Genomic DNA, 25,380 nt, shown 5'->3' with positions numbered 1-25,380 from the left:
GAACAAGGATAAAATCATGTAGCAAGCTACCATATAGCTTCCTTTCTCCTCTCTTTTTATACAAATATTACGTTTCTGGGAGATGGAGATTTTCAAGCAATATGAAGTTTGCTTGTTGTGTTGAATCTCAAATAAAATTAATCACGACAAAATCAGAATGGCATATATATCAGAATCTTTACCTTGACTGGGCTAGTCATTAATCAGCAAGACACTGTTTCCTCAAAGTACTTATTTTATGTGAGTAGTTCCATTGACATCAGTTAAACATGTGAGTAAGCCCACTGAAGTCAATAAGATAACTTGCATGCTTAAAGTCAAGCACGTGCCTTGTTGACTTGGGCCTAAGGTGAGTTGTGGCCTTGAGTGAGCATGGAAACATCTGTTTAGCCCATTTGGCAGTTTTAGACAGGCATAAGGATCCAGAGCCAGGAATATCAGAACCATGAGAAAAGAAAGGGCTATAAGAGGACTGCCTTTATCAAGGTTATCTCCTGCTGGAGACCTCACACTCCTACCACACCCTGCCCCAGGACAGGAGCAGTGAAGGTGGATCCTCCAGGCCTACCTAGAGAGGCTGAAGAGAAGCAGACAATCACTGTGCAGCAGGCCCAGTTAAAAAGAGCTGCAGGGCCTGAACGGGGCGGTTCCTGGGTGGGATCAGAAGGGGGTAAGGTTGTGAAACTCTCCAGGTGAGGAGGCCTAGGAGAGACCCTGCTCAAGCACAGAACAGACAGAGAACCCTGAAGGGGCTATGTGAGGAGTGGCCCTTGGAATAGCAGTAGTAATTATTAAAGGAAGCAACCCCTGGGTTGGGACCTGGAGTTAAGTGACTGACACTAAACTCAGACCACAGACCTAGTAAGAGAGAATGACTACAGTATTGACATATTTTTTTCATTTAACAAATAGCATTGCCATTTTACTTACATAACAGCAGTAAATTAATGCAAAAAAGTTCCCTAACATTTTTTGAGCTGAGTTTTTTTCCACTCTTGAATCTCCGCAAATTTCATGGATTTTAAACAAAGACTTGGATTCTTTTGAACCTTTTCAAAGTTGTTGGTTACTAGGTATGCATCTCATACCCTTAGCTGAGTAGTTTCCTTGCTGGATTGAATGCAGTTCTCTGTCTCTGTAAAAGGGGAGAATAGTCCTGGAAAAACAATAGTATTTCCTGGTTTGAATAAGTGAGCATCCTGTTTCATGCACTACAGAATGGAACTCCTGCTTTTAAAGTAATGTGGACACATAAATACAGGTCGGGGTGAAGGTCAACACATATAGCCATGCTCAGTGCCTGATGGGCCCTATCTACTTTTAGCTTATTCTTTTTTTAACCTGTGGATCCAGTAGTTTGGGGATCCATTTAGAAGAAAAAGTTTAGTGGGCTGATTTTTTTTTTCCTCCTTCAGAGAGATGGAGTCCTATACTGCACTCAGTAGATGGCTTCTGTTTACAATATCTTTGGTTTTATCCTCTAAGTAGATGACACTGTTTTTCGGGAGCTGCAGAGGGGTGTGTATTATTGCTTGAGCTGATTTGGATGCTGCTACTCTAGATCCAACACACAGCCCCAGAGTGCTTGGTTTCTTTGTCTGCTCAGGTGAAGGATAACCAAAGTCTTTTTCCAGTTTCTGATATTCCCCCAAAGTTCATTGTCCTGGTGGCAAGAGCCAGGAAGGTCTCCTGGGGGATTTGGTCTCTTGTCTCCTCCCGGGGGCGATGCCATCTTTGATCAAAATGTCCCCCACCTGGTGATGTTTCCGTGTGATGTTTCCTGCTGCAATTTTACAGTGCAAATGAAGTTTTCCTTCCACCCTTGCCAGCCTGCTTGCTGCTTGCTTTTTTTGTTTTGTTTTGTTTTTCCGTGTGATGTTTCCTGCTGCAATTTTACAGTGCAAATGAAGTTTTCCTTCCACCCTTGCCAGCCTGCTTGCTGCTTGCTTTTTTTGTTTTGTTTTGTTTTTTTGTTTTTACTGGTGGTGTATCCCCATTGTACATGACTCACAAGGTAGACAGGGAATTCACAACCTTTTGTCTAAGAAAAACCCGTTTATCAACTTTTCCTGACATGCCTAGTTTAAACACATTTTGGTCACATTTGCAGCACATCTGTATGGGCCTTTGCATGTTAACCATAGATCATCCAAGAACATTATCAGAGAGTTACTAGTTTTCTGATCACATGTTACAAGACACCTTTTAAATAAATATCATGACATTGTGCGGTATGCACTGAGCCAGCTGGGCCATCTGAGACTCACTGCTACGTACCAGACATAGTGGCACTGGAGTGCGCTTAGGGTCACAGCTAATACGTTTGCAGCACCACCTGAGCTGAGGCAATCTGAGACTTCAAATCAAAGAGTTTCACTCTTTGAGCCCCCTGTCCCAGGACCAGTCTCAGCAGGTTACGATGAAATATTCTGGAGAAGGTTCCGTGCTCAGAGTCACAGAAGAAGAGGATAAAGCCAAGAGTAAGGGTGGTGCAGACAGGGCTGATGCCAAAGGACCTTGACCTGTGACCAAGGCCATGTCTACAGACTTCTGCCTGCACAGTTATGGTGGCTTGGGGTGTGAAGAGGTGTGAGCCCTGACCAGCATAACTACTGGCAAAAGTCCCTAGTGTAGATGCAGTTACTCTGGCAAAACTGCACTTTTACCAGTACAGTCTCCCAGTACAAGAGCAGCTTTGCCGGTATAAGCAGTGCTCACACGCAGAGTCCTTTCCAGGTATAGTGTAACACTAAGGTGACCCTGGGAATCACGACCAATGGAAGCTGCAAGGGTGGCATCTAAGGGTGCGAGGGCAGCAGGGGGAGCCTCCCTGGCGCCACCCATGTGTCTAGGGGCTGCAGGGACCTGGCAGCCGTTTCCCAGCAGCCATGGTAAGTGCCGCTGGGACCCCACGCCCCAAACCCTCTCCTGCACCCCAATCCCCTGCCCCAGCCTGGAGTCCCCTCCTGCACCCCAAACCCCTCATCCCTGGCCTCACCCCAGAGCCCAAACCCCCAGCCAGAGCCCCCTTCCCCAGCCCGGAGTCTCCTCCTGTACCCAAACTCCCTCCTGGAGTCTGCACCCCCTCAACACCCCAACATCCTGCCCCAGCTCCCTCCTGCACCCCAAACCCCTCCTCCCCAGCTCCATTCCAGAGTCCACACCCTCTCCCACACTCCAAACCCCTCAGCCCCAGTGTGGAGCCTCCTCCTGAACCCCAAACCCCTCATCCCCGGCCACACCCCAGAGCCTGCACCCCCAGCCAGAGTCCTCACCCCGCCCCCCAACCCCCGCCCCAGCCCGGTGAAAGTGAGGGTGGGGGGGGAGTGAGTGACGGAGGGAGCAGGGATGGAGCGAGCGGGGGCGGGGCAGGGATGTTCAGTTTTGTGCGATTCGAAAGTTGGTAACCCTACCCAAAGTGCATATAATTTGCCTATTTTTCCCATTCCCTCTGGCTTACTTGCACATCTGTCCTTAGCTTGTGAGCTCTTGGGATCAGGCACTGTCTACCTTGAATGTTTGGAAAGCACTTAGCATATAGGGCGTGCTGCCATATAACAATTAAAATCCAGCAACGTGGGACCTGAAAAAGACACGACGGGGAAGGTGCAGCAGACTACACTTCATGTGATAAAAAGGACACACTAAGAAGCAGCAGCCAGTGTGGCTCCTCAAGGGTCTGTGCAGATCCGAGGATAAAAATGACAGACTGGAAATGGGAAAACACAGAAACAAGGAAACAAGTCAATTAGTTTGTATGGAAGATGTAAAGGTGGAGAAAAAAGAAATTACCAAAATTACCAAGGGCTAAGGGCATTTATAAGTATACCAGGGAAGATATACTAGAGAAAGTACATGCCCAAATCTGAGGTGCTCCAGACTGGTAGGAAGTGACCCAGGGGGCAACTTTACTTGGGGTAGCTCAGTAACTGGGCTGGACACTTTGAGACACCCTTAGGACCTTGGGTTGGCACCCGGTGGAGTGGCTGGGCCCAGGTCCCCACTTTGGAGTGACAAACTCTGGGAGAGCAATCTGAGCATGTCGGGGGTGACTGAGGCAGCAGCTGGGGCCCCGCTGGGACGATTAACATGGCAGAAACTGTAAGGCCATGAGCTGACCACTAGGCAAGCTGGTCACCAGGCCTTCCTGCTACAATACTATTAGGAAATAATGAACCCCCTTGAATATAGCTAATGATAACAGCAGGCAAAGAAATACTACGAAAAATGTGTGTCTCTATATCTTCTATAAAAATCAGGCGGTCCAGATGACATGTGTCCTAAATTATTAATTGAATAAAAATTGAGAGCAATTACTTTTTAATAGTCCTGGAAATCTGGAGAGGCACCAAAGGATTTGGGGAGGAAGAGAGGAAATGCAGTACAGATATTCAATAAAAGGAAAGAACAGTGATCCTGATAATTGTTGTCCAGTAAATCTAACTTTATTCCCAGGTACAATCATGGGAAGAACAGGAAGGGAAATAAATCTGTAAACATCTAGAGGCTAAAAGATGCATGATCATTAAGAAGCAGGGGTTTATAAAGAACAAATCATATCAGAAAAGCTTGATAGACTTTTCCATCAATTTACAAAGTTAGTAGATGATGGGAACCCAGTGATGTGATATACCAACATGTTAGTAGAGCATTGGATACAGTCCCTTTCAAAAGTTTCCTTTAAAAATTAATTCCGATTGGCTTGGGCATGAGCACTGTCATATGGACTGAAAACCAGATGGAAAGGGTAATTATGAATAGCAATCTGTCAGACTAGGGAAATCACAGGGATCGGCTTTAGATGCAAACTGAGTATTGTTATTAATGGGCTGCAAGAGAGAGTGCACATTAATTCAATTGGCAGATTACATAAATTGGGGGATGTTGCAGACACAAGTGAGGAGAGAAAAATATCTTGAGAGAGACTAGAAATACAGGAAGCAAATCAGCCATGAGTTTGCAACCGGATGTTGTGTCCGCTCCCCAGCAGCAGACCCAGTGTTCTTCTCCGTGACTCATTACTAAACCGGTGCCCTCCGGTGGCATTACAGGGTGCTGTGCTGCCCGCAGCGCTGCCTTTCCATGGGATGTTAAACCGAGTTCTTCACCACACGTGGCACGTTTAGCAAACATAAGGGAGTGACTTCGAATGCCCTAGCCAAATTCTATACTTCGCTGACTTAAATTACCACTTGCAATGGGATACAGACTTCTTGCCCTGGGCCCTGACTTTAAACACAAGTCTGTCAACTGACTTCATGTGCTACTTACATGTGTAAAGTTAGGCATGCGCTTAAGTAACCAGAACCAGTGTTTCCCAAAGGGTAGGTCCCAGTCCACCAGTGGGTCACGGGAAGTTTCTCATGGGTTGCGAGGCCCTAGGCAAACATACACTTTTCCAGGTGTCCCCTCCATACCAGCCCTGAAAGGGTTGGACAGCAAGCCTGCCCCTCACTCACCCCGCAGCGATGGCTCTTGTCCCATGGGGCTGGACCCCACTTCAACAGTAGCAATCTGGTGCACGGGGTCACAGTAGCACTCAGGTTTGGCTCAGTCTGTTTCACAGCAAACAGACTGCTGAGCCCAGGAGGGGGCTAGACAATGAGCTATCACCCAGTGAGGGCAAGTGCATTGAGTGGACTCGTCGGGGTGCCCCCAGATCAAACAGGTTTGTTGGGTTGGAGTTTTTATTTCTCCCCAGAAGCAGGGAGTGGCTGCTGAGTTGCCTGGAGGGCTGGCTCATTAAGAAGCATGAGACTTGACCAGAGCAGGGAAACAGGTGGCAGGATCAGCAGCGTCTGATGCTGGGTCAGGTAAGACCCTGTTACAGACTGCTGCATAGTTACTAAGTAAATGCTAAAATAATTGTCAGGGGTGGGGGGGCTTTAAAATTGACACACATGCACCCCAATATGGAAGGGGCCCCACTTCTTTCCTGGTGGAGCACAGACTCTTTGAGTTTAGTATTATCTAGTGGTAAGAGTTACGCACTGGGAATGTCCCTTCTCTGCCACTAACATTCTGTGTGCCCTTGAGTAAGTAACCGACTGCTTCTGTGACCCAGATCCTCTCCGTGTGAGACGGGAGTGATAATTCCTTGCCCATGGGAAGGGTTTCAAAATCCTTGGCTGAGAGGCAATACTGGATAAAGTGCTAAGAACAGTTGTTCGTTCTGATGGGGGTCAGTACATTCACCGGGAAAGAATCAGCACAGTGGGTCCTGAATCTCTCAGGCCCCTCTGTGATTCACTCCCCATTTTGATAAAGAGATGGTTTTAAGAGGAACCTCAGTAAAACCAGCTGGAACAGCTTGGCTTTATTGCCTTCCACCGACTCTGGGAGGTGAATGCTGCCGCTGGGAGGGCTTGAACTGTATGGCTTCCTGAGGAGCTGGTGAGAGGATATTCTATTCCAATCTGTCCCTCTGCCCAGTGTGAGTTTGTGCTAAGTGCTGTGGTTTGATGGCTCCACAATGGATGGCGTCCTTGTAGGTGGAGCTGGCATTAGGTTTTGCACAGCTCTGCATTAACAGGGACATATTATGCCCAGGGCACATTCTGGTAAACCATGCAGCATATTTGAGTGAAGAGGTTAGCTGGGGTGGGGGGATTGTTGATGCTTGACAGTTGTGGTTTGGGGTTTTCCAGAGAGAAGGTGGGGTTGGACCAGGGGAGCTAGAGAGGATTTCAGCAGAGGCTGGAAAAAGGCATTTGTCATTGGGGTGTGTTAAAAAGGATTTTTCATCAGCTGGGGGGAGTGGTGTGGTGGTTTCAGGAGCTTGTTATTGAGAGCGCAGGGAGAAGTTTGGAAGCTTTTGGGGAAGGGTAAATGTCACTCGGGCTAGGGAGGCTGAGTCCAAGTTCATCTCAAGATGCAGGGTCACAGCAAGTCAGCCGATGGGGAAGGCTATAGGTGCTGAGAGTGGGGTCCTCAAACTCATGAGGCCCTGTGCAGCCACCCACACTGGACACGTGCCCAGGGACACCTGTGGATACAGGACAGCTGAGCTAGGATTAACCACCATTCAGAATGTTCACTGAATCCCTTTTGTAATGGCACCTTGGGGCTCAATAGATCAGTAGGGCTTGATGAGGGGTAAGAAAGCCAGAGGAGGATTCACTCAAGCTTCAGGGCTTTATTCTTCTGGATCTGAGCTCTGCTCAGTGTAGGAGGGAGAGGGGGCTTTGGGCTGTCGGGGTGCTGGTGATGGCTCACTGATTCTGCACTGGCCCAGCCCTAGGGTGAGTTACAGCAACCTAGGGGCTGCTCTGATTTCTGTTACTTGTGTATGGCCCAAAGGGACCTTATGTAAGTGGAGGATTGGCACAGTGGAATGTAGCTCTGCCATGACCCAGCCCTGCCGCTCTGCCCCCTTCATCCTCAAGCATGCTCCCTTTAGCACGGTGGCGAGGGTAGCTGGCACAGGAGCATACTCTGTTGGCTTTACACCAGAGGGGAGAGCCCTTCTGCAGGGGAAATTCAGCACTGGCACATTATGACCAGAATCCAATCCCTGTGCATCTCCTCAATGGCACAAATAGGCCCCAGTATAACAGAATCTGGCCCTAAAACTGTCTTTCAAGAACACACCCTCATTAAGAAGCTAAACCACTGTCGTTTGAGGCCATATCTTGTAACAAGACATCTAAGAGTTGATTGTGGTTGTTTCTTCATTGGCTCCACTGCATGCCTGGGAAAAGGACACAGTAATTAAAGTATGAATCTCATTATAGCTCAGAAAGTGTCTGGCTCTCTGAGAATCCAATTATCACAAATGTTAAGTAACTACCACAGTCAGCAGTGTGCCTTGTTTTTGGAGGTTGGAGTGATTTTCCTTAAACCTACAATTAGATGTTAATTCAAATTTTAAAAAAGTAGTTGAAAAATTGGAGAGGGTGCAGAAAAGAGCCACAAAAGTTATTTGAGGGCTGAAGAATATTACCTTACCGTGACAGACGCAGGGCACAGCTACACTCCGATCAAAGACCGGCAGCACAGCCCCGGCTGGCCTGGGCCAGGTGGCTGGGGCTAAGGGGGCTTAGGCTGTGGGGCTATAAAACTGTAGGGTAGACATTTGGGCTCAGGCTGTGGCAGACTGTGATGGGGAGGGTTCCAGAGACTGGGGTCCAGCCCATCCTGAATGTCTACAGTGCAGTTTTGTAGCCTGCAGCTTGAGTCCTGCGAGTCCAAGTCAGATGATCCAGGCAAGCCAAGGGTCTTTTATTGCAGTGTTGACATCCTTAAAGACCTTGATCTGTTCAGCTTATTAAAAAGAAAACTGAGAGGTGACTTGATTAGTTTGTAAGTACCTTCCCAAAGAGAAATACCGCGTACTAAAGGGCTCTTTAATCTAGCAGAGAAAGTCAGAACAAGAACTAATGGCCGAAAGCAGAGGCCAGACAATTCAAATGAGAAATTATGCACAAATTTTTAAGTGAGGGTGATTAACATTGGAACAAACAACCAAGGGAAGTAGTGGATTCTCCATGTCTTCAAATCTGGCATGGGATGCCTTTCTGGAAGATATGCTTTAGCCAAACACAAGGTGTGAAATTTAATGGCCTGTGATATACAGGAGATCAGACCAGATGATCTAACTATCCCTTCAGGCCTTGAATTATATGAATCTCCATAAATCAAAAACAGCCAGCACTCCAGCTTAAAAACATCTGTTGAGTTCATTCAAAGCATTTCTGCCCTTTGCAAATTGATTGAAGTTTCCCCCGTTGCTCCAAAAATAAAGATTTTGTTGATCCTGCAAATTGTCAGAAGGAGTTGTCACATGACCCTGCTGCTATGTCAAGCTAAAAGAGAGTCTAGGCTGCACATGGGGTTATGCTACTCTGGATCTACCATAGTGGGAGGGAATGTCATTGAGTTGTTGGAGCAGGCACCTGGGAATAGGTTTTGCCAGGTGTCCAGTTTTCGACCAGAACGTCTGGTCAAAAAGGGACTCTGGCAGCTCTGGTCAGCACCGTCGACCGGGCCATTAAAAGTCCGGTGGGCAGTGCTGCGGGGCTAAGGCAGGCTAGTCCCTACCTGTTCTGTCTCCGTGCTGCGCCTCGGAAGCGGCCAGCAGCAGGTCCAGCTCCTAGGCTGGGAGCCCAGGAGACTCCGTGCGCTGCCCCCCCCAACACTGGCTCCACACTCCCATTGGCTGGGAGCTGTGGGGGCGGTGCCTGCGGGCAAGAGCAGCGTGCAGAGCCTCCTGGCCCCCCACCTTGGAGCCGGACCTGCTGCTGGCTGCTTCCAGGGTGCAGCACCTTGCCGTCCCCCCCCTGCACTCCAACCCTCTGTTCCAGCCCAGGGCCCCCTCCCACACTCTGAACCCCTTACCCCACCCCAAAGTGCGCACCCCCAGCCCAGAGCCCGTACCCCCTCCCACACCCCAACTCCGTCTCAACCCGCAGTCCTCTCCTGCACACCGAATGCCTCAGCCCCACTATCAGCCTAGAGCCCCCTCCTGCACCCCAAACCCCTCATCCCCAGCCCCCACCCCAGAGCCAGCACCCTCCCTGCACTCCAATTCCCTGCCCCAGCCCGGAGCCCCCTCCCGCACCCTGAACCCCTCATTTCTGGCCTCACCCTGGTGCCCACACACCCCATTAGAGCCCTCACCCCCTCCTGCACCCCAACCACCTGCCCCAGCCCATTGACAGTGAGTGAGGGTGGGGGACAGCAAGCCACCAAGGGAGGGGGAATGTAGTGAGTGGGGGGTGGGGCCTAGGGAACGGGGTGGGGAAGGGACAGGGCTAGGGTGTTCGGTTTTGTACGAATAGCAAGTTGGCAACCCTACCGGGGAACAAGGACTCCTGGGTTTGCTTCCCAGCGAGGCCTCTGGCTCATTCTATGACTGTGCATAAGTCACTCTTTGCCTAATTTTTCTCAGATGTTAATGGGTAGTAAAATAGTAACCTAGTACATAGTGGTGCTGGGAGCCTTAATTAAGGTTAGTAAAGAACTGATTTCTTAGGATGAAAGGTGCTAGTTAGGTGCAAAATACTATTCAACTTTTCATAGCACAATACAGCATAACTTTGCACTTATGTAACTACTTAGCACTTATATAACATTTTACATCTTTAAAGCATTAACTAATTATATGCAATCAAGCAATTAACCAGCATAAACTCAAAAACATCTGACAATGACTGATCCTGGTGCTTTTGATTGATTTAGATTTACAGAATTCTCCATGAGAACTGCACAAGATGGGTTGTGAAATTAAGTTTTCAAGAAAAAACAAAAACAAAAAAACCATGAATGCATGAACAGAGAATCAAATGGTGCAGCCAGGCCAAAGGAGTGAACGGACGGAAGCAATGCTCTACATTTTAGCAATACAAATGGCTGACAATACCAAACAGGGACTGCAGTGATAAAGTATATTTACATACCCTTTCTTGACCTGTCGTCTCTTTACTAATATTGAAACTTGTTACGGAATTCTCATCTTCTCACGTAATGCAGATTAAACACACAATACTCTTGAGCACCAGTCTTGACTTTAAAAAAAACCCAAACCATAGCTCTAGCTAGCACTTAAAAGCAACATTGTTTAAATTTTAATTCCACATTTTAACATAGCCGCTCAGCTTGTTTCAATCAAGGTGGTATGTATTTAAAGACAGGGCAGCTTCCAGTGTGTTTCAGTTTGCTGTTAACATTAGACTTTCTCCCTGTGGTTGTCTCAGGGTGAGTGGGAAACAGTGGGGCAATTCGACACTGCAATCAGACACCCGCAGCTGGCCCATGACAGATGACTGGGGCTTGCGCTAAGGGGCTGTTTAACTGCGGTGCAGACATTTGGGCTCAGGCTGGAGCCCAGGCTCTAGGACCCCTCGAGGTGGGAGGGTCCCAGAGTTCAAGCTGCAGCCCGAGCCCAAATGTCTACACTGCAATTATACAGCCCCTTAGCCCAAGCCCCAAGAGCCTGGCATGGGCAAGCCGCGGGTGGTCTAATTGTGGTGTAGACATACCCATGGAGGCCATTGCCTGGATGGAAAACCCTGCGCAGCTTTGCTTCCCAGCGATGATTGGCGACATGACTGCCAAAGAGGAAGTTTGTTTTGGGAGCGAGAAAAATAAAATGAGGTTTAATTCCAGGATAACAGTGAGGAGAGCATCAGTGCAGCTGGAAGCACTGCATTAGAGAACCAAGCCCTCGTCACCACTGCAGTGTTCCCAGCAGATTTCCAAGCACTGACAGAACTTCACTAAGCTCCAGAGTGAGACTAGGTCCAGCGAATACACTGCATTTCCTTTCTCCACTCAGCCCCATTCTGAGTTTGTGCCATCAGAACTGCAAATAGCATTCCTGCTGAGTGCCTCACATGGGCTCTGATTCTACACCTTCAGAGTAAAAGGGGGTTTTGCCCTTGACTTCAATGGGAGCAGCATCAAGCCCCCAGTGTTTTATGTCTGAATTGTTTTCTCTTTACCTGATTTGGGCTCAGTTCCTGCAAATGGAGCTGCAGGAGTGGAACATTGGGTCCATGCAGAACTCTAATCTGCCTATGCAGAGCCAACTGCATGATCACTGCAAACTCCTTGGAGATGAGGAGTGTCATGTCTGAGTAGCACCAGGCAGTGTCTATGCTAAATAAATAACCATGTACTCTTTGATGAGCAATGCTAAATGACACTATTACCGCTTAGTAATAGTCACTACAACATAATAAAATTGAACATCCCTGTGGCAGGGAAAACACCACACCAGCCCACCACAATAGCATTTAATTTCAGAAAGGGGAACTACACAAAAATTAGGAAGTTAGTTAAACAGAAATTAAAAGGTACACCCAGTGGTGAGCTGGAGCCAGTTCGCACCGGTTCACACGAACCGGTTGTTAAATTTTGAAACCGGTTTAGAACCGATTGTTAAAGAATACAAGGAACCAGACAGTGTGCTGTGAGGCAACTAGAAAGCTTTTGAATTCTGTAACAAGAAAACACTTAAGCACATAGTTAACTTTAGGCAATTTTTACTCACCCGGCGGCGCTCCGGGTCTTCGGCGGCGGGCCCTTCACTTGCTCCGGGTCTTCAGCAGCGGGTCCTCCAACAAAGTAAAAGAAGTAGTTAGAGGCAAAAAGGTATTCTTTAAAAAGTGGAAGTTAAATCCTATTGAGGAAAATAGAAAGGAGCATAAACTCTGCCAAGTGACATGTAAAAATATAATTAGAAAGGCAAAAAAGAATTTGAAGAACTTTTCTGAGTCTTTGGCTAACTGTAACAGCAAAATGTTTTTTAAGTACATCAGAAGCAAGAAGCCTGCCACTGAACGATCGAGATACTAAAGGTTTCAGAGTAACAGCCGTGTTAGTCTGTATTCGCAAAAAGAAAAGGAGGACTTGTGGCACCTTAGAGACTAACCAATTTATTTGAGCATAAGCTCACGAAAGCTTACACTCAAATAAATTGGTTAGTCTCTAAGGTGCCACAAGTCCTCCTTTTCTTTTTGCGAGATACTAAAGGAGCACTCAAGGAAGATAAGGCCATTGTGGAGAATCTAAATGAATTCTTTGCATCGGTCTTCACAGCTGAGGATGCGAGGGAGATTCCCACAGCTGAGCCATTCTTTTTAGGTGACAAATCTGAGGAACTGTCCCAGATTGAGCTGTCATTAGAGGAGGTTTTAGAATAAATTGATAAACAGTAATAAGTCCCCAGAACCAGATGGTATTCACCCAAGAGTTCTGAAGGAATTCAACATGGAAAACTACTAAGTGTGGTATGTAACCTATCATTTAAATCAGTTTCTGTGCCAGATTACTTGAGGATAGCTAATGTGATGCCAATTTTTTAAAACAACTCCAGAGGCAATTCTGGCAATTACAGGCCGGTAAGCCTAACTTCAGTACTTGGCAAATTGGTTGAAACTACAGTAAAGAACAAAATTGTCAGACACATAGATGAACATGATTTGTTGGGGAAGAGTCAACATGGTTTTTGTAAAGGGAAATCATGCCTCACCAACTATTAGAATTCTTTGAGGGGGTCATCAGGCATGTGGTCAAGGGTGATCAAGAGGATATAGTGTACTTAGATTTTAAGAAAGCTTTTGACAAGGTCCCTCACCACACACTCTTAAGCAAAGTAAGCTGTCATGGGATAAGAGGGAAGGCCCTCATTGGTCAGTAATTGGTTAAAAATATAGGAAACAAAGCATAGGCATAAATGGTCAGTTTTCAGAATGGAGAGAGGTAAACAGTGGTGTCCCCCAGGGGTCTATACTGGGACAAGTACTGTTCAACATATTCATAAATTATCTAGAAAAAGTGGTAAACAGTGAGGTGGCAAAATTTGAAGATTATAATTATCTTACAAATTTGTAAGTCCAAAGCTAAGAGTTACAAAGGGATCTCACAAAACTGGGTGACTGGGCAACAAAATGGCAGATGAAATTCAATGTTAAAGTAATGTAAAGTAATGCACATTGGAAAATATAATCCCACCTATACATATAAAATGATGGGGTCTAAATTTGCTATTACCACTCAAGAAAGAGATCTTGGAGTCATGGTGGATAGTTTTCTGAAAATATCCACTCAATTGGCAGTGGAGGTCAAAAAGGCTAGGACAGATAAAAAGACAGAAAATATCATATTGCCTCTATATAAATCCATGGTATGCCCACTTCTTGAATACTGCTTGGAGATGTGGTTTACTCCTCATAACACAAGAACTAGGGGTCACCAAATGAAATTAACAGGCAGCAGGTTTAAAACAAACAAAAGGAAGTATTTCTTCACCCAACACACAGTCAACCTGTGGAACTCTTTGCCAGAGGATGTTGTGAAGGCCAAGACTATAACAGGGTTCAAAAAAGAACTAGATAAGTTCATGGAGGCTATTGATATTAGCCAAGATGGGCAGGAATGTAAAATCATGCTCTGAAGTGTCCCTAGCCTCTGTTTGCCAGAAGCTGGGAATGAGCAACAGGTGATGGATCACTTGATGATTACCTGTTCTGTTCATTCCCTCTGAAGCACCTGGCACTGGCCACTGTCGGAAGACAGGACACTGGGCTAGATGGACCATTGGTCTGACCAGTATGGCCATTCTCATGTTCTTATGCCAGGGGATTCAGAAACTGACATAAGCAGCACAGCTTTAGAAGGATTAAATCAGTGTCACACACTGTTAAGTAGGTAAGCATCATCACCCCTGATTTACACACAGGAACTAGAGGTAACAAGAAGTTAAGTGGCTTGCCCAATGCCTCAGGCAAAAATCACTTTCAGAACTAGTGTTAGAATTTAGTAGCACCTGACATAATGCTGTGCTCTGACTATTTGACCACACTGCTTCTCTCATACCAAGATCCAGGAAGCATGCTCGAGTAGAGAGGGCTGGAAGTCAGGACTCCTGAGATGTAACCCTACTATTGACACACTCCCTTTCACTTCTATGTGCCTCAGTTTCCCCATCTGTAAAATTCTCCCTCACAAGGATTAGGGCCTAGATCATCAAAGGTATTTTGGTTCCACTGATTTCAGTAGGAGTTAGGTACCTACATGCCTTTGGAGATCTGGGGCTAAATATATAAGAAGTGCTCTAGAAGGGTAAAATACGATCACTGTGAGGCAGGAAGAGAAAAGACAACACTGATGTAATCAGAGAAATATTATAGCTACTGTGATGTCAGCCACGGTGCACATGTAATGACAGGTAAACTTCCAAACGTTTGAAGTCTGACATGGGATATTTATTCAAGCCTCGTACACTCCTCTTTGGGCTGCAGAACAAGGCTCTAGGGCGCTTGGAAACAGGCTGCCTTGGGAGATTTCTGGCGCTTCCTCCCAATGATGGCCTTAAGCCTGTTTCTCCTAAACTATCACATAGAACTCTGCATGGCCAGGGACACTGTTAGGACCAACCTTAGGGGCAGGTATGGTATATCACAAAATGGAGGCCACCTCAAGGAACATTTGACCTAATGCCAGGAAACAGCTTTAGACACTTTTAAGGCAGGCCACTACAGACTAGAATGTGACATCACAGTCATAAAGCTTCTAATCCCTTGGGTCACGTAGCAGTGTCTGAAGGCATCCACAAAATCAAAGCTGTCAGTTCACTAGGGCTGAATCACAAGAGGGATTCAGGGGATAATGGACATAGTTCACAAAGGGGCAGCGTGTGCCCGAGGCCACTATGTGCTACACCCCACAGCAGAAGAAGTGAGGGACTCAAGCCCCCTAGCTAGCAGACCAGGTCCCTTACCAGGCTCTTTAGGGCTACTGTCCTGTCCTGCTGCTTCATGACTGCAGTGGGCTCCCTATTCACCTCCCCCACCCCCCGAGCACAGTCCCCTATCACAGGAGAAGACCAGCTCTGTAGACTAATCTAATCAATAACTCTTCAGACAACCTTCCCATATCTACTTCTAACTGAGTGAGAAGCATAGGAAAAGCCTGGAACAAGTGACCATGAGCTATCTGAATTCAGCACAATAAGGAATTGGATCACAGAATGCTGGAAAGCAAAGTGGGGAGGGGGGGAATTAAAAATAATCTAGCAAGCAAGGCGCAACAGGAGGAAGAATTAGGTCCACTAGTTTGGGAGAAGGCTGGGGGAATCCTAAACAACGTTATAATCAAGGGGCAACAGACCGAAGTTCAGAAGTGTGTCAGAAATAAGAATCAACCAATGCAATTTCCCAGAGGCTGCTCAGAAGGGACAAGAGGAGGTAACCAAGCAAACATATTCTGAATCAGTTACGGCTTTCTGGGAAAAGGGAAGGGAAGCTAAATAGCAAAACCAGTTAATGCCAGTCAAAGGAAATAAGAAGCTTTTACAAATACACCAAAGGAAAGAAGTTCTAGGAGGAAAGTGTGAATGTGGAGGGGAACGAAGTTAATGACAGCTCAAAAAGAGATATACCGGACACCTCTTGAAAATTCCGTCCTCAGCAAGAACAGTTAGAAAGGAAGGAAGATTCCCTACAAATAACCATGTATAAAGAGAAAACAAAGGGATACTTGGAACTATCTAATGTGGACAAATCAGTCTGTCCAGATTACATACATCCTAGGGTATTTGTTCTCAGTCATTATTAAGGAAATTAGCTAATGATTCTAAATGCTGATTTGCTGACAATGAAAATTCATAGACAACTGCATGGGTGGAACCTTGGGTCCACACAACTCTAATCCACCTGTGCGAATCATAGAATCATAGAATATTAGGGTTGGACGAGATCTCAGGAGGTCATCTCATCCAATCCCCTGCTCAAAGCAGGACCAACACCAACTAAATCATCCCAGCCAGGGCTTTGTCAAGCCAGGCCTTAAAAACCTTTAAGGATGGAGATTCCGCCACCTCACTAGGTAACCCATTCCACTGCTTCACCCCCCTCCTAGTGAAATAGTGTTTCCTAATATCCAACCTAGACCTCCCCCACTGCAACTTGAGACCATTGCTTCTTGTTCTGTCGAATCCAACTCATAGGAAGGTTCTGTGTGACAGGAGAAAGGAAATGCAGTACCAATTTTCAAAAAGTGAGAAACAAACCTGGCAACAACTGTCCTATACGTTTAATCTATCTTACCAACAAAATAAAACAAGCATTATGAGAAAATATAATTAAATATTTTGGGCCTGAATCTGATCTCACTTACGCTGGTGTAAATGAGGAGTAACTCTGCTGAAGTGAATGGCTTACACGACTCTAAAACTACTGTGAGACCAGAATCAGGCTGCTGGAATGACAGCCACAATTTTGTTAGGGAATTGTTTTTTGAGGGGAGGGGTGAGAGATTGTTTGATAGAATGACAAAACTAGTTGGCAAAGGGAAAACAACAGATGTAACATATTTGGATTTTGGTTAAAGCATTTGCTACTGTGTCTCAAAATCTTACTTGAAAAAGTCATCCAAATCGGAGCGACCACACATGTAGACTGGAAACTGGCTCAAAGAAACACTTGGAACAGAATTAATGCTAAATGGCAGAGTGTCAAATCAGGCCCAAGGTATCTAGTGAGGTACAGCAGGAATCAAAGTTAAGAATCAGCCTTTTTTAATTAATGATCTGGAAGAAGAATAAACAGCACTCTAATTAAATTCATATATGATAGTAAATTGGGGAAGAAGATGGCAACCTTCCCATGGTCATTCTTGTTAAGTGCTCCAGCATGACCAATGCCATCAATGTCGTGACTGAACGCCACTCAACAGCCTTGTGGTCTAAACAAGAACTCAGTCATTTCCCTGCAGAGGCCTCAGGCATTAGTGCCCCTTGGTCCCTCCTATTACTCCTGGAGGAATTCTGCGCCACTGCGTGCATGCAGAATTCATGTCCCCTGCAGATTTCTTTGCTTCTCTGCAGAAAAATGACTTTCTGACGGGGAAGCAAACTGAAGCCACAAGAGCCCCTCCCCAGCAATGGGCACACAACATTTTGGGTGCCAAGAGCAGCCGGCAGAGAGGTAAATCAAAGGGGGGAGGAAAGGGGCGCTGAACCCACCCCCTGTCTGACCAACCCCTGAGCATCCAGACCCCCCAACCCCAGAGCTAACTGCTCAGCCTCACTATCCTGCACCCAGAGCCCGCCCCCCACCAAGCCCCCTGCTCCCGAACCCCCAACCCGACGAGCCTTACCCCCTGCATTCAGAGGCCCCCTGCATCCAGTCAGATGTACTGACCGGACACCAAAAGTTGGGTTATTATGGGGCAGAGGGACGTCCAGGTCATTAACCTACACCAGCCCCTGCTCAGCCGGGGCTGCCTCCTCCTGCAGACAGGCTCTGTGTCAGGTTGTAGCAGCTCTCAGCCCTGCCTTGGAGCAGAGGGAGCCCAGCTTGTGGGGGTGAGGAAGATGGAGATGATTCAGTGAGCAATGGGCAGGGAAGAAGAGTGGAGAGGAGCGAGCAGCGGGGTGGGGCCTCCGGGCTCCAGTTATCAGCAATTAGAAAGGTGGCAACACTGTCAACCCTACCACTGAGCTCCTCACACCCAGACCCCGCTACAGCCAAGCCCTATCCTCCCACACCCAGATGCTCCACCTCGCCAAGCCCCAACCATCTTCACCTGGACTCCCCTGCAGAGTCCCATTGCCCCGGCACCCAGACCCCCCCACTGAGCTGCCTGCACCCAGAGCCCTCTCATACCTGGATCCCCCCCACCCCACTAAGCCCCTCCACACTTGGATCCTGCTGAGCTGAGCCTACCTGGTGCGCCTGCCTGGGGTATTTCTGGGCCAGGGCTGGCCCTTGCACTGTGTCAGGGTTGGGTTCAGCATCACTGCCAAGTCCATGTCTCGGGGGGGGGGGCCTGCAGGGTGATCTCCCACCTCTGTGCAGCCATTGGCCTGTGCTCCCCACTGCTGGAGCATCCTCATTTATTTATTGACAAATAAAATTTGCAAAAAATGTTGGCACAGAATTCCCTCAGGAGTTCTCCTATTCTCTGCCTGTGGGACATAATAGCCTGTGGGCTCTAATGTTTTGGTCTGGGTTCAGTTGTTAGGTTTAGTGTGTGGGATGGGATGATCTGGGGGCCCTTCTGGCCTTAGGCCATATGACTCAAGTGAAAATCTCAAGCTAAATGGCCCTTTTCAGGGCAAACACAGAGAGAAATATAGGCGCAGACCTCTGTGCATGCCACCTCAATGTCAAAGGCCATTCTCCTGGGAAATGTGATTACCTGACCAATCTATTAAGTGGCTAGAAGATTCATGTCTTCACATTACAAGAGACTCACTTGTCGCATAGCAAGTAAGCATTGACATGTCGCATTTCAGGATACCACTTAGCGCCAAGCCAATACCACTGAAAACACAGAATGGAAACAATCCTGAGACAAAGACTCTGGAACACCTGCTCTGGGGACTTGAACTCTTCAATTCCAGGATGTTGGTGGTCGGGGACTCCCTCTTAAGGGGAACAGAGTCATCCACCTGCCATCCAGACCAGGAATCATGAGAAGTGTGCTGATTATGGATCCTACAGACCATCCACCTGGCTTTGTCATGCCAGGAAAGATATGGCTCCCAGTGTATGGGGAGACTTTGGCAGACCAGTAAAGTGCCTGAAATCACTATGGCTTCTTGCTAAAAGCAGCCAAGTCAGCAGGCTGTAAATTAGCCAAGTCAGCAGGCTTAGCTTAACCAAGGCAGGAGGGGAGGGGGGTTTTTGGGTGCCACAGAAAGGGCAGCTTGACCCCGCATCCTTCATGATAAGAATTGTGTTGAAGTTGCTGATACATGCATCTTAGAACAGCAGGATGTGCCCCAGAAATGTCTATTGGGGCCTCAAGGCTGCAAACTCTGGAAAAACCCACACCTGGTAAATCGATAATCAGAAGGAGCCTCTTGCTTGCCCATTGGAACTGCTTGCTTAACAAGTTTTCTTTAAGGGACATGCCATTCTATTACTAATGTATAAATAAGGGGGAAAAGTTTGCGGTGGTGGGACTCTTCAGGCCTGGACTCTCCCTCTGGATGCATCTTGTGTTCCCCACCAGCAGACGGGCTGCCGCAGTGCCACTCGAGAGCCACACTCAGCTCTGGTAATTATCAAGGGTTGGGGGTGTTTTATTAACCTGTTGCAGACATCTGTATAAGTGCTTGAGACTAAATAAAGTTTAGCTTTAAGTGAAAGCACTCTTGTGTTATCCTGTTTGTGCCAGCCATCCATCGGTCAGATGGCCGTGTCTCCCCTGATTTATTTCCTAACACCACCTCGCACAGAGTAAAAGTTACCAAGAGCTTTGGGTTGAAAGAACCCCGGGTAACACCAGCAGACCACATCAGAACCCCACATGGGCTATGCCATTACCTATTACACAAATGGACAGTCCAATATGCAAATGTGGAGAAGCCATCCACGCTGTGTAACATCCAGTGAACCGCTGCCCTCTCAGGCTTCAACAACACAGGGATTAAAAAAAACCTGGCCGGCCAGGGTCAGCCAACTCATACTGGAGCCAGAGCTCTGGGACTCTGCAAAGGTAGAGGGTCCCTGAGCCCAGGCCACAGCCTGAGCCCAAATGTCTAGACAATAGTGTTCAGCCACACAGCCCAAATGCCACGAGCCCAAGTCAGCTGATCCAGGCCAGTCACAGGTCTTTTATCCTTGTGTAGATGTACCCTAAGATCCTTCTCCAGAGGGACAGCCTAGAAACATTCCATGTCACCAGAAGCCATAGAATGGATGACAAACTTGGAAGTCAACCTTTAATGTTGCTTTATAATTTGTCATACAAAAGAAGAATTGGGAGGAGTTTGATTAAATAATGAACTCAATATGTATCTGGCTAATGCCACTATTTGTTAGTTTTGCTTCTGCTCAAAACATAGTTTGACAATACAAACATCCTGGATCTTTCTATCCACAAAAGCAGAGATGTGTTCCAGTGTACTCAGTGAAACATCTCAGTGTGCTAGTTGACATCTGCACAATTGTGTTTACTTTTATTCAACATCTCTTTTTACTCCTCTAACTATATTCTTTACATGTGACACCCTGACACCCCAATATTCACCACTGTCATGTAATTAGGATATATTTTGTACAAAGCATGTCTTATGAGGTACCATTCCAAAAGTCTTGATCTGCTAGATGTTAATATCTCGTTGTATTGTATGTGCTATCATCGTATGTGAAGTTGAAGTTTGGCTACGTATGTGTTACTGAAACCTGTTGTGTGGTTGAAAACACCCACAAGCAGCCTTTCAGGTCTAACAGTAAAAAGGCCAAACTATGTTAATGGCTTATTGAGGAAATGCACACAAGCTCAAGGATTACCCCAGGAACTGTGTACAACAGAAACCTCTCAGAGAGCACTACACAATGGGAACTGTTTGACCCAGGTCACAGCAAAAGAGCTTTCCAGCAAGTGGGAAGAAGATATAAAAGAGGGACAATTACATCATGAGGGTACCTCACTCTCCCTGCAACAACACACCTGGAAACAACTGAGGGGCAAGGACTGAACGGTAGAAAGTGATGGTCCCAGGCTATAAGGATCTTTAGCCTGTGTATGAAAACCTGGGAAAGCCAAGGCAACTTGTGCCTTAAGAGTCTGCCAGCCTGTTGATCACTCAGGGTAAGAATTTGCTAATTTATATCCTACCTATCTAGTGTGTTAAACTCAGTTTGCGGTTTTTGTTTATTTACTAAGGTAATCTGATTTGATCTGTTGGCTATCCCTTATAATCACTTAAAAATCTACCTCTTGTACTTAATAAACTTGTTTTTGTTTTAAACCCAGTTTGTATGATTCATGACTGGGTGGCGGGGGGGCGAGAGGGGGGAAGCTGTGCATCTCTCTCTCCACATTGAGGGAGAGGGCGAATTTCAATTAGCTCACACTGTACACTTCTCGGTGCAGCACAAGACAAGACAATTTTGGGTTTACTCTCCAGAGGGTGAGTGCACTTGAGCGCTGGCCAATTCCATCACTGAAAGCCTGATTTCAGTGTCTGTGTCTTTCTGCAGCTGAGTGTGTCCCTATCTGTGTATCTGTGCTAAAAGAGGCTTGAGGGCCTGGTTTAGCAGAACAGGATGAGGGGGCCCATGCTGGTGGAACAGGCTGGCTCAGTGGTACCCCAGTACATCAGGTGGCTCCCCGGAAGCCATGCTCTTGATCATTTTTTACAGGTCTTCCCTAAACCCAATCCTTCTCCTCATTATTATATTATTTTATATTTTAAAAGCTTTCTGGATATTGTTTATCCCACTTTGCATGGTGCTACTTCATTCTAATGGCCTTTTCAGACCTAACTGGGATGGATGTCAGCTACAGCCTCTTCTGCCTATTCTTTAATATTTACTACTTTTGTACAGCAGATTTCCAGTACCCCTGTAATCCCACCTCTTCCACCATTTCATCACCAGCAGTCAGCTTTTCTGAACTCACACATTTTAAATTGATTTCTCTAATACTTATTCTCATTAATAGTATTTCAATCAGTAATGTACATTTATAAAGCACTTTTTACCCTATGTTAGCTATTTAACAGTACACAGCAATTCTATACAACTGTTTAGGAGAGAACTGAAGAACACTATATGCAAAGGAGTTATCCAGACTGGGGTTTGGTAATGGCATTGGGGCAAACACCCTTACCAACAATCTGATCACGGGATGGGCTCTAGGGCCTGAGCCCCCGTCATATCACAATTTATTTCTTAAGATTAAGACAAATTGGCCTTTGACCTTGTCATGTGACAGTGAATCATAGAAACAATCGCAGTCTATCACTGAGCAAGGAACTTTATTAGGAAATGAAAACTAGAATTATTTCTGAAGCTACTCTCTCAGCTTCACCACAGAGCTTCCACCACCACTCTCTGCTGCCTGGCTTCTTGTACAGATGTAAAGAAACAACACAGGCATCTTCAGAACCTTATGACAGGCCATTCAACTAACAGCAAGACAAAGGAGTCTTGTACTAAAACACGTGCTCCTTCCTGACCCACCCTTCAACAGCGGCCAGCCACATCAACATCAGTTAGATTGGTTTTACAAAAACCCTTCAAAGCTTTGGCTTGTTTATGGACCTTTCTAGCATGTCAAAGGTTTACTGACCTTTCCTCTTACTGTTTAGAGGTCTAGAGTAACATCCAAGAATTATCTAACTATCCTGAGAACCACATTCTGCCCTTGGTTGTACACGAAAGATTCCCAAGGATAGTCAGGTGGTCCTTGTGATACTATAGATCTCTGGGGCAGTCAGGAAAGAGAGATCAGAAAGGGATGGCAGTCTCCTGTGTAATGTTTTGTTTCTATGCACACCAGAAGGACACAGATTGCTACTAGGGCTATTTTCATGCCTTCCGGCCTCTAGTTCCAGCTAAAGCTCATTGGCACAAGTAAAGCAAGCTGGGAATTAAAAAGGCGATGACCTAAATGAAGGAGAGAGGTGAGGGGGGGGAAGTAGGGGAGATCTGGGCTCTCTTTCCTTCACGCCAACTCAGCAGCTGCAAGTGAGGGGGAGGGAGGCATTGAGTGGGAAGAGAGAAGTGCCCCCACCTTACATGAAGTAGCCAGGATGAAGAGGATAGAATGAGATATGGTCACATTATGTGCTAATAGTCCATCATATGTAACTGCCAAAGTTGTAACATTTTTGAGGGGCAATATTCCACAGGCCCTGGCTTATCTGGAACCAACACACACACCCACCACCCAGCAGGGAGTGTGGGGCTCATTCTGGCCATGTTTTGAGGGATTTTTATATGAATACTTAGAACCTCAGAGTTGATAGTTTAAGAACAGCCGGAAAACATGTGCCTTCTCCTTCCAGGCAAAACACCCACCAACCCCTCTGCCCCATAGGCTGCATTGAGACAGCGCATCAGTGAGTGAGGATGCAGCGTCCCAATGACACACAAAGTGATACATACAAAACATGGGGCCTGCATGATGGTAACTCTTAAGGGGCGGACCAGTGAAACATTGCTGGCTACACTCACACACCCTAGAATGAAACTGGAGGGAAAGAATTAGGTCCCATGGCATTGTGGGAGAGACAGGCACCCAGTTCATCCACTAGCCAGTAGGGGGCTCTGGATGCATTGCCAAGTGAGCAGGAAAAGGAACATATGGGGGCAGGGGCAAATCAGCCTCATAGGGAGAACCATGGGTAGGGTGACCAGACATCCCATTTTTAAAGGGACAGTCCCATATTTAAGCCCTCATGCAGGTATCCCGACTTCTTCTTAAAAATGGGCAAATTGTCCCATGTTTTCTGTCTCCGTCAGTACTGGCAGGTCTGCTGCTGGCCGGATCCCTGCTCACCAGCTGCCCGCCCAGGAGCAGTGAGGGTGTGTGTGTGTGCAAAGCTGGTTGTGGGGCAAAGCTGCAGCACGTGGGGCCGGCTGCTCCCCCTGCTGGTCCCTCAGCACAGCTCTTGGCCAGCAGGGCCCACCCCCGTCCCATTTCCGGCTGGCGCTGGGCAGGTACCAGGCGGTGGCCGCTTACGTGTCACCTCTGCTGCCCACCCATCAGCCCTTTACATGCTTCCCCTCGCACTGTCCTCTCCCTGCTTTGCCCTGTCACCACTCCAGCCCCGCTGTTCTTCCTCCATATCCCCCCCAAGTGAGGTATGTCCTGCTCCCAGCGCTGTGTGGAGAACCAGCCCCTGGTCGGAGCACTCAGCTCACCAACAGCCTGGCTAACAGGCTCCTTCCTTTCCCCCACCTCCTCTGGCTGGGCTGGCACCCCAAGAAAGCCCCAAACCCTACAGCCCGGGGCACTGGCCAGGAGGGGCTGAGCCCTGCATTTTCCAAAGCCCTGCACAGTGCTGGCATAGGGAGCCTCTCCGCCCCTCAGCTAAACTCTGGAGTGGTGGGCGGAAGCAATTTCCAGCCTGTTTGCACCACGACCCTGCAGGCTCCACAGCACTCTTCCCCCGTCCCCCTGGGTCCTGCCCGCAGGGAGCGCAGGGCTTCTCCATCCCCTAGGTGCCCTCCCCTGCTAAGCCATCTCTCTGGCTGAGTTCACTGAAGTCCCTGCAGTCACTTCCCTGGCGCACAATGCATCCTTGGGACTTAAGTCTTTCCTGCCTGCGCTGTAATCGGAGGCAGCCAGGTTATGTTGGTGGCCAGCAGCAGCTTGTAGGTGTTAGCTGCCTTTCGACACTGTGCAGGAGAGCAGGGACAAGCTGTTTCCAGCCACAGGGGTGAGGGGGGTGGAAAAGATGAGCTCTGCAAAAACACAGGGCAGGTCATCCCTTCCCCTGCTCCTCCTCCCCTGCAGCTGGAAGCAGCTCCCGTCCCTTCCCTCCCACAGAGTGCCGACAGTCTGCTGCTGGCCACATTCTGGTGTGAACCCTGGCAGAAATCAGGGTGGGGAGGCATATGACCCTATGTGCTCCTCCCTCCCCTGCCAATGTTGCCTTGGGAAAACGTGGTGCCAGATACCAGGAGAGGCGGGTCCATCCCGGAGGCCCAGCCAGGCATGGAGGGCGGAGAGCACCGGGCAGGGAGGGTCAGGTTGGTCGGTCACCCCCCTATGTAAGAGAGGTGTATGGGAGTGTGTGAGGGGGGGTAGGGGTGTGTGTCACCCCCTCCCTGTATGAGCCCATAAGCCTTAAAGATAAGAAGGTAAATAAAAAGAATCCAGCAACGCCATATTTCTTCTGAAGAGGGGCTCAGTCAACTTGAACATTTGTACTGCATGGTTCTGATTGATTGCAGTTGAACTTGCTTGAATACGAGTAATTTTGCCAGGTGTCCCATATTCAGCATAGGGACATATGGTCACCCTAACCGTGGGGCTGTGGATCAGAGTGAGTGCAGGCAGAGACAGCAGCCTGAAAGTTGGCTCTGGACAAGCTGTGGCTGGATACAGGGGAACTTGCCAAAGCAGGAGGCAGCCTAGAAAGGGTTGAAAGGGACTCTCAGGGCAGGAGCACTGATGCAACAGCCCTAC

General features: G+C 47.5%; 1 long non-coding RNA gene across 1 annotated transcript in view; it reads right to left on the bottom strand.

Annotated features, from left to right (window-relative positions):
* Positions 1 to 25,380, bottom strand: part of LOC141980925 (uncharacterized) — a 48,968-nt gene that overhangs the window by 5,333 nt on the left and 18,255 nt on the right. Inside the window, exon 2 of the long non-coding RNA XR_012637631.1 lies at positions 11,993 to 12,056. This is a non-coding gene — a long non-coding RNA (uncharacterized LOC141980925). The remainder of the gene's footprint in view (positions 1 to 11,992; positions 12,057 to 25,380) is intronic.

This window comes from Natator depressus, chromosome 1 (assembly GCF_965152275.1).
Source record: "Natator depressus isolate rNatDep1 chromosome 1, rNatDep2.hap1, whole genome shotgun sequence".
NCBI classification, from domain to species: Eukaryota; Metazoa; Chordata; order Testudines; family Cheloniidae; genus Natator; species Natator depressus.
This window is presented reverse-complemented; position numbering and strand designations above follow the sequence as displayed.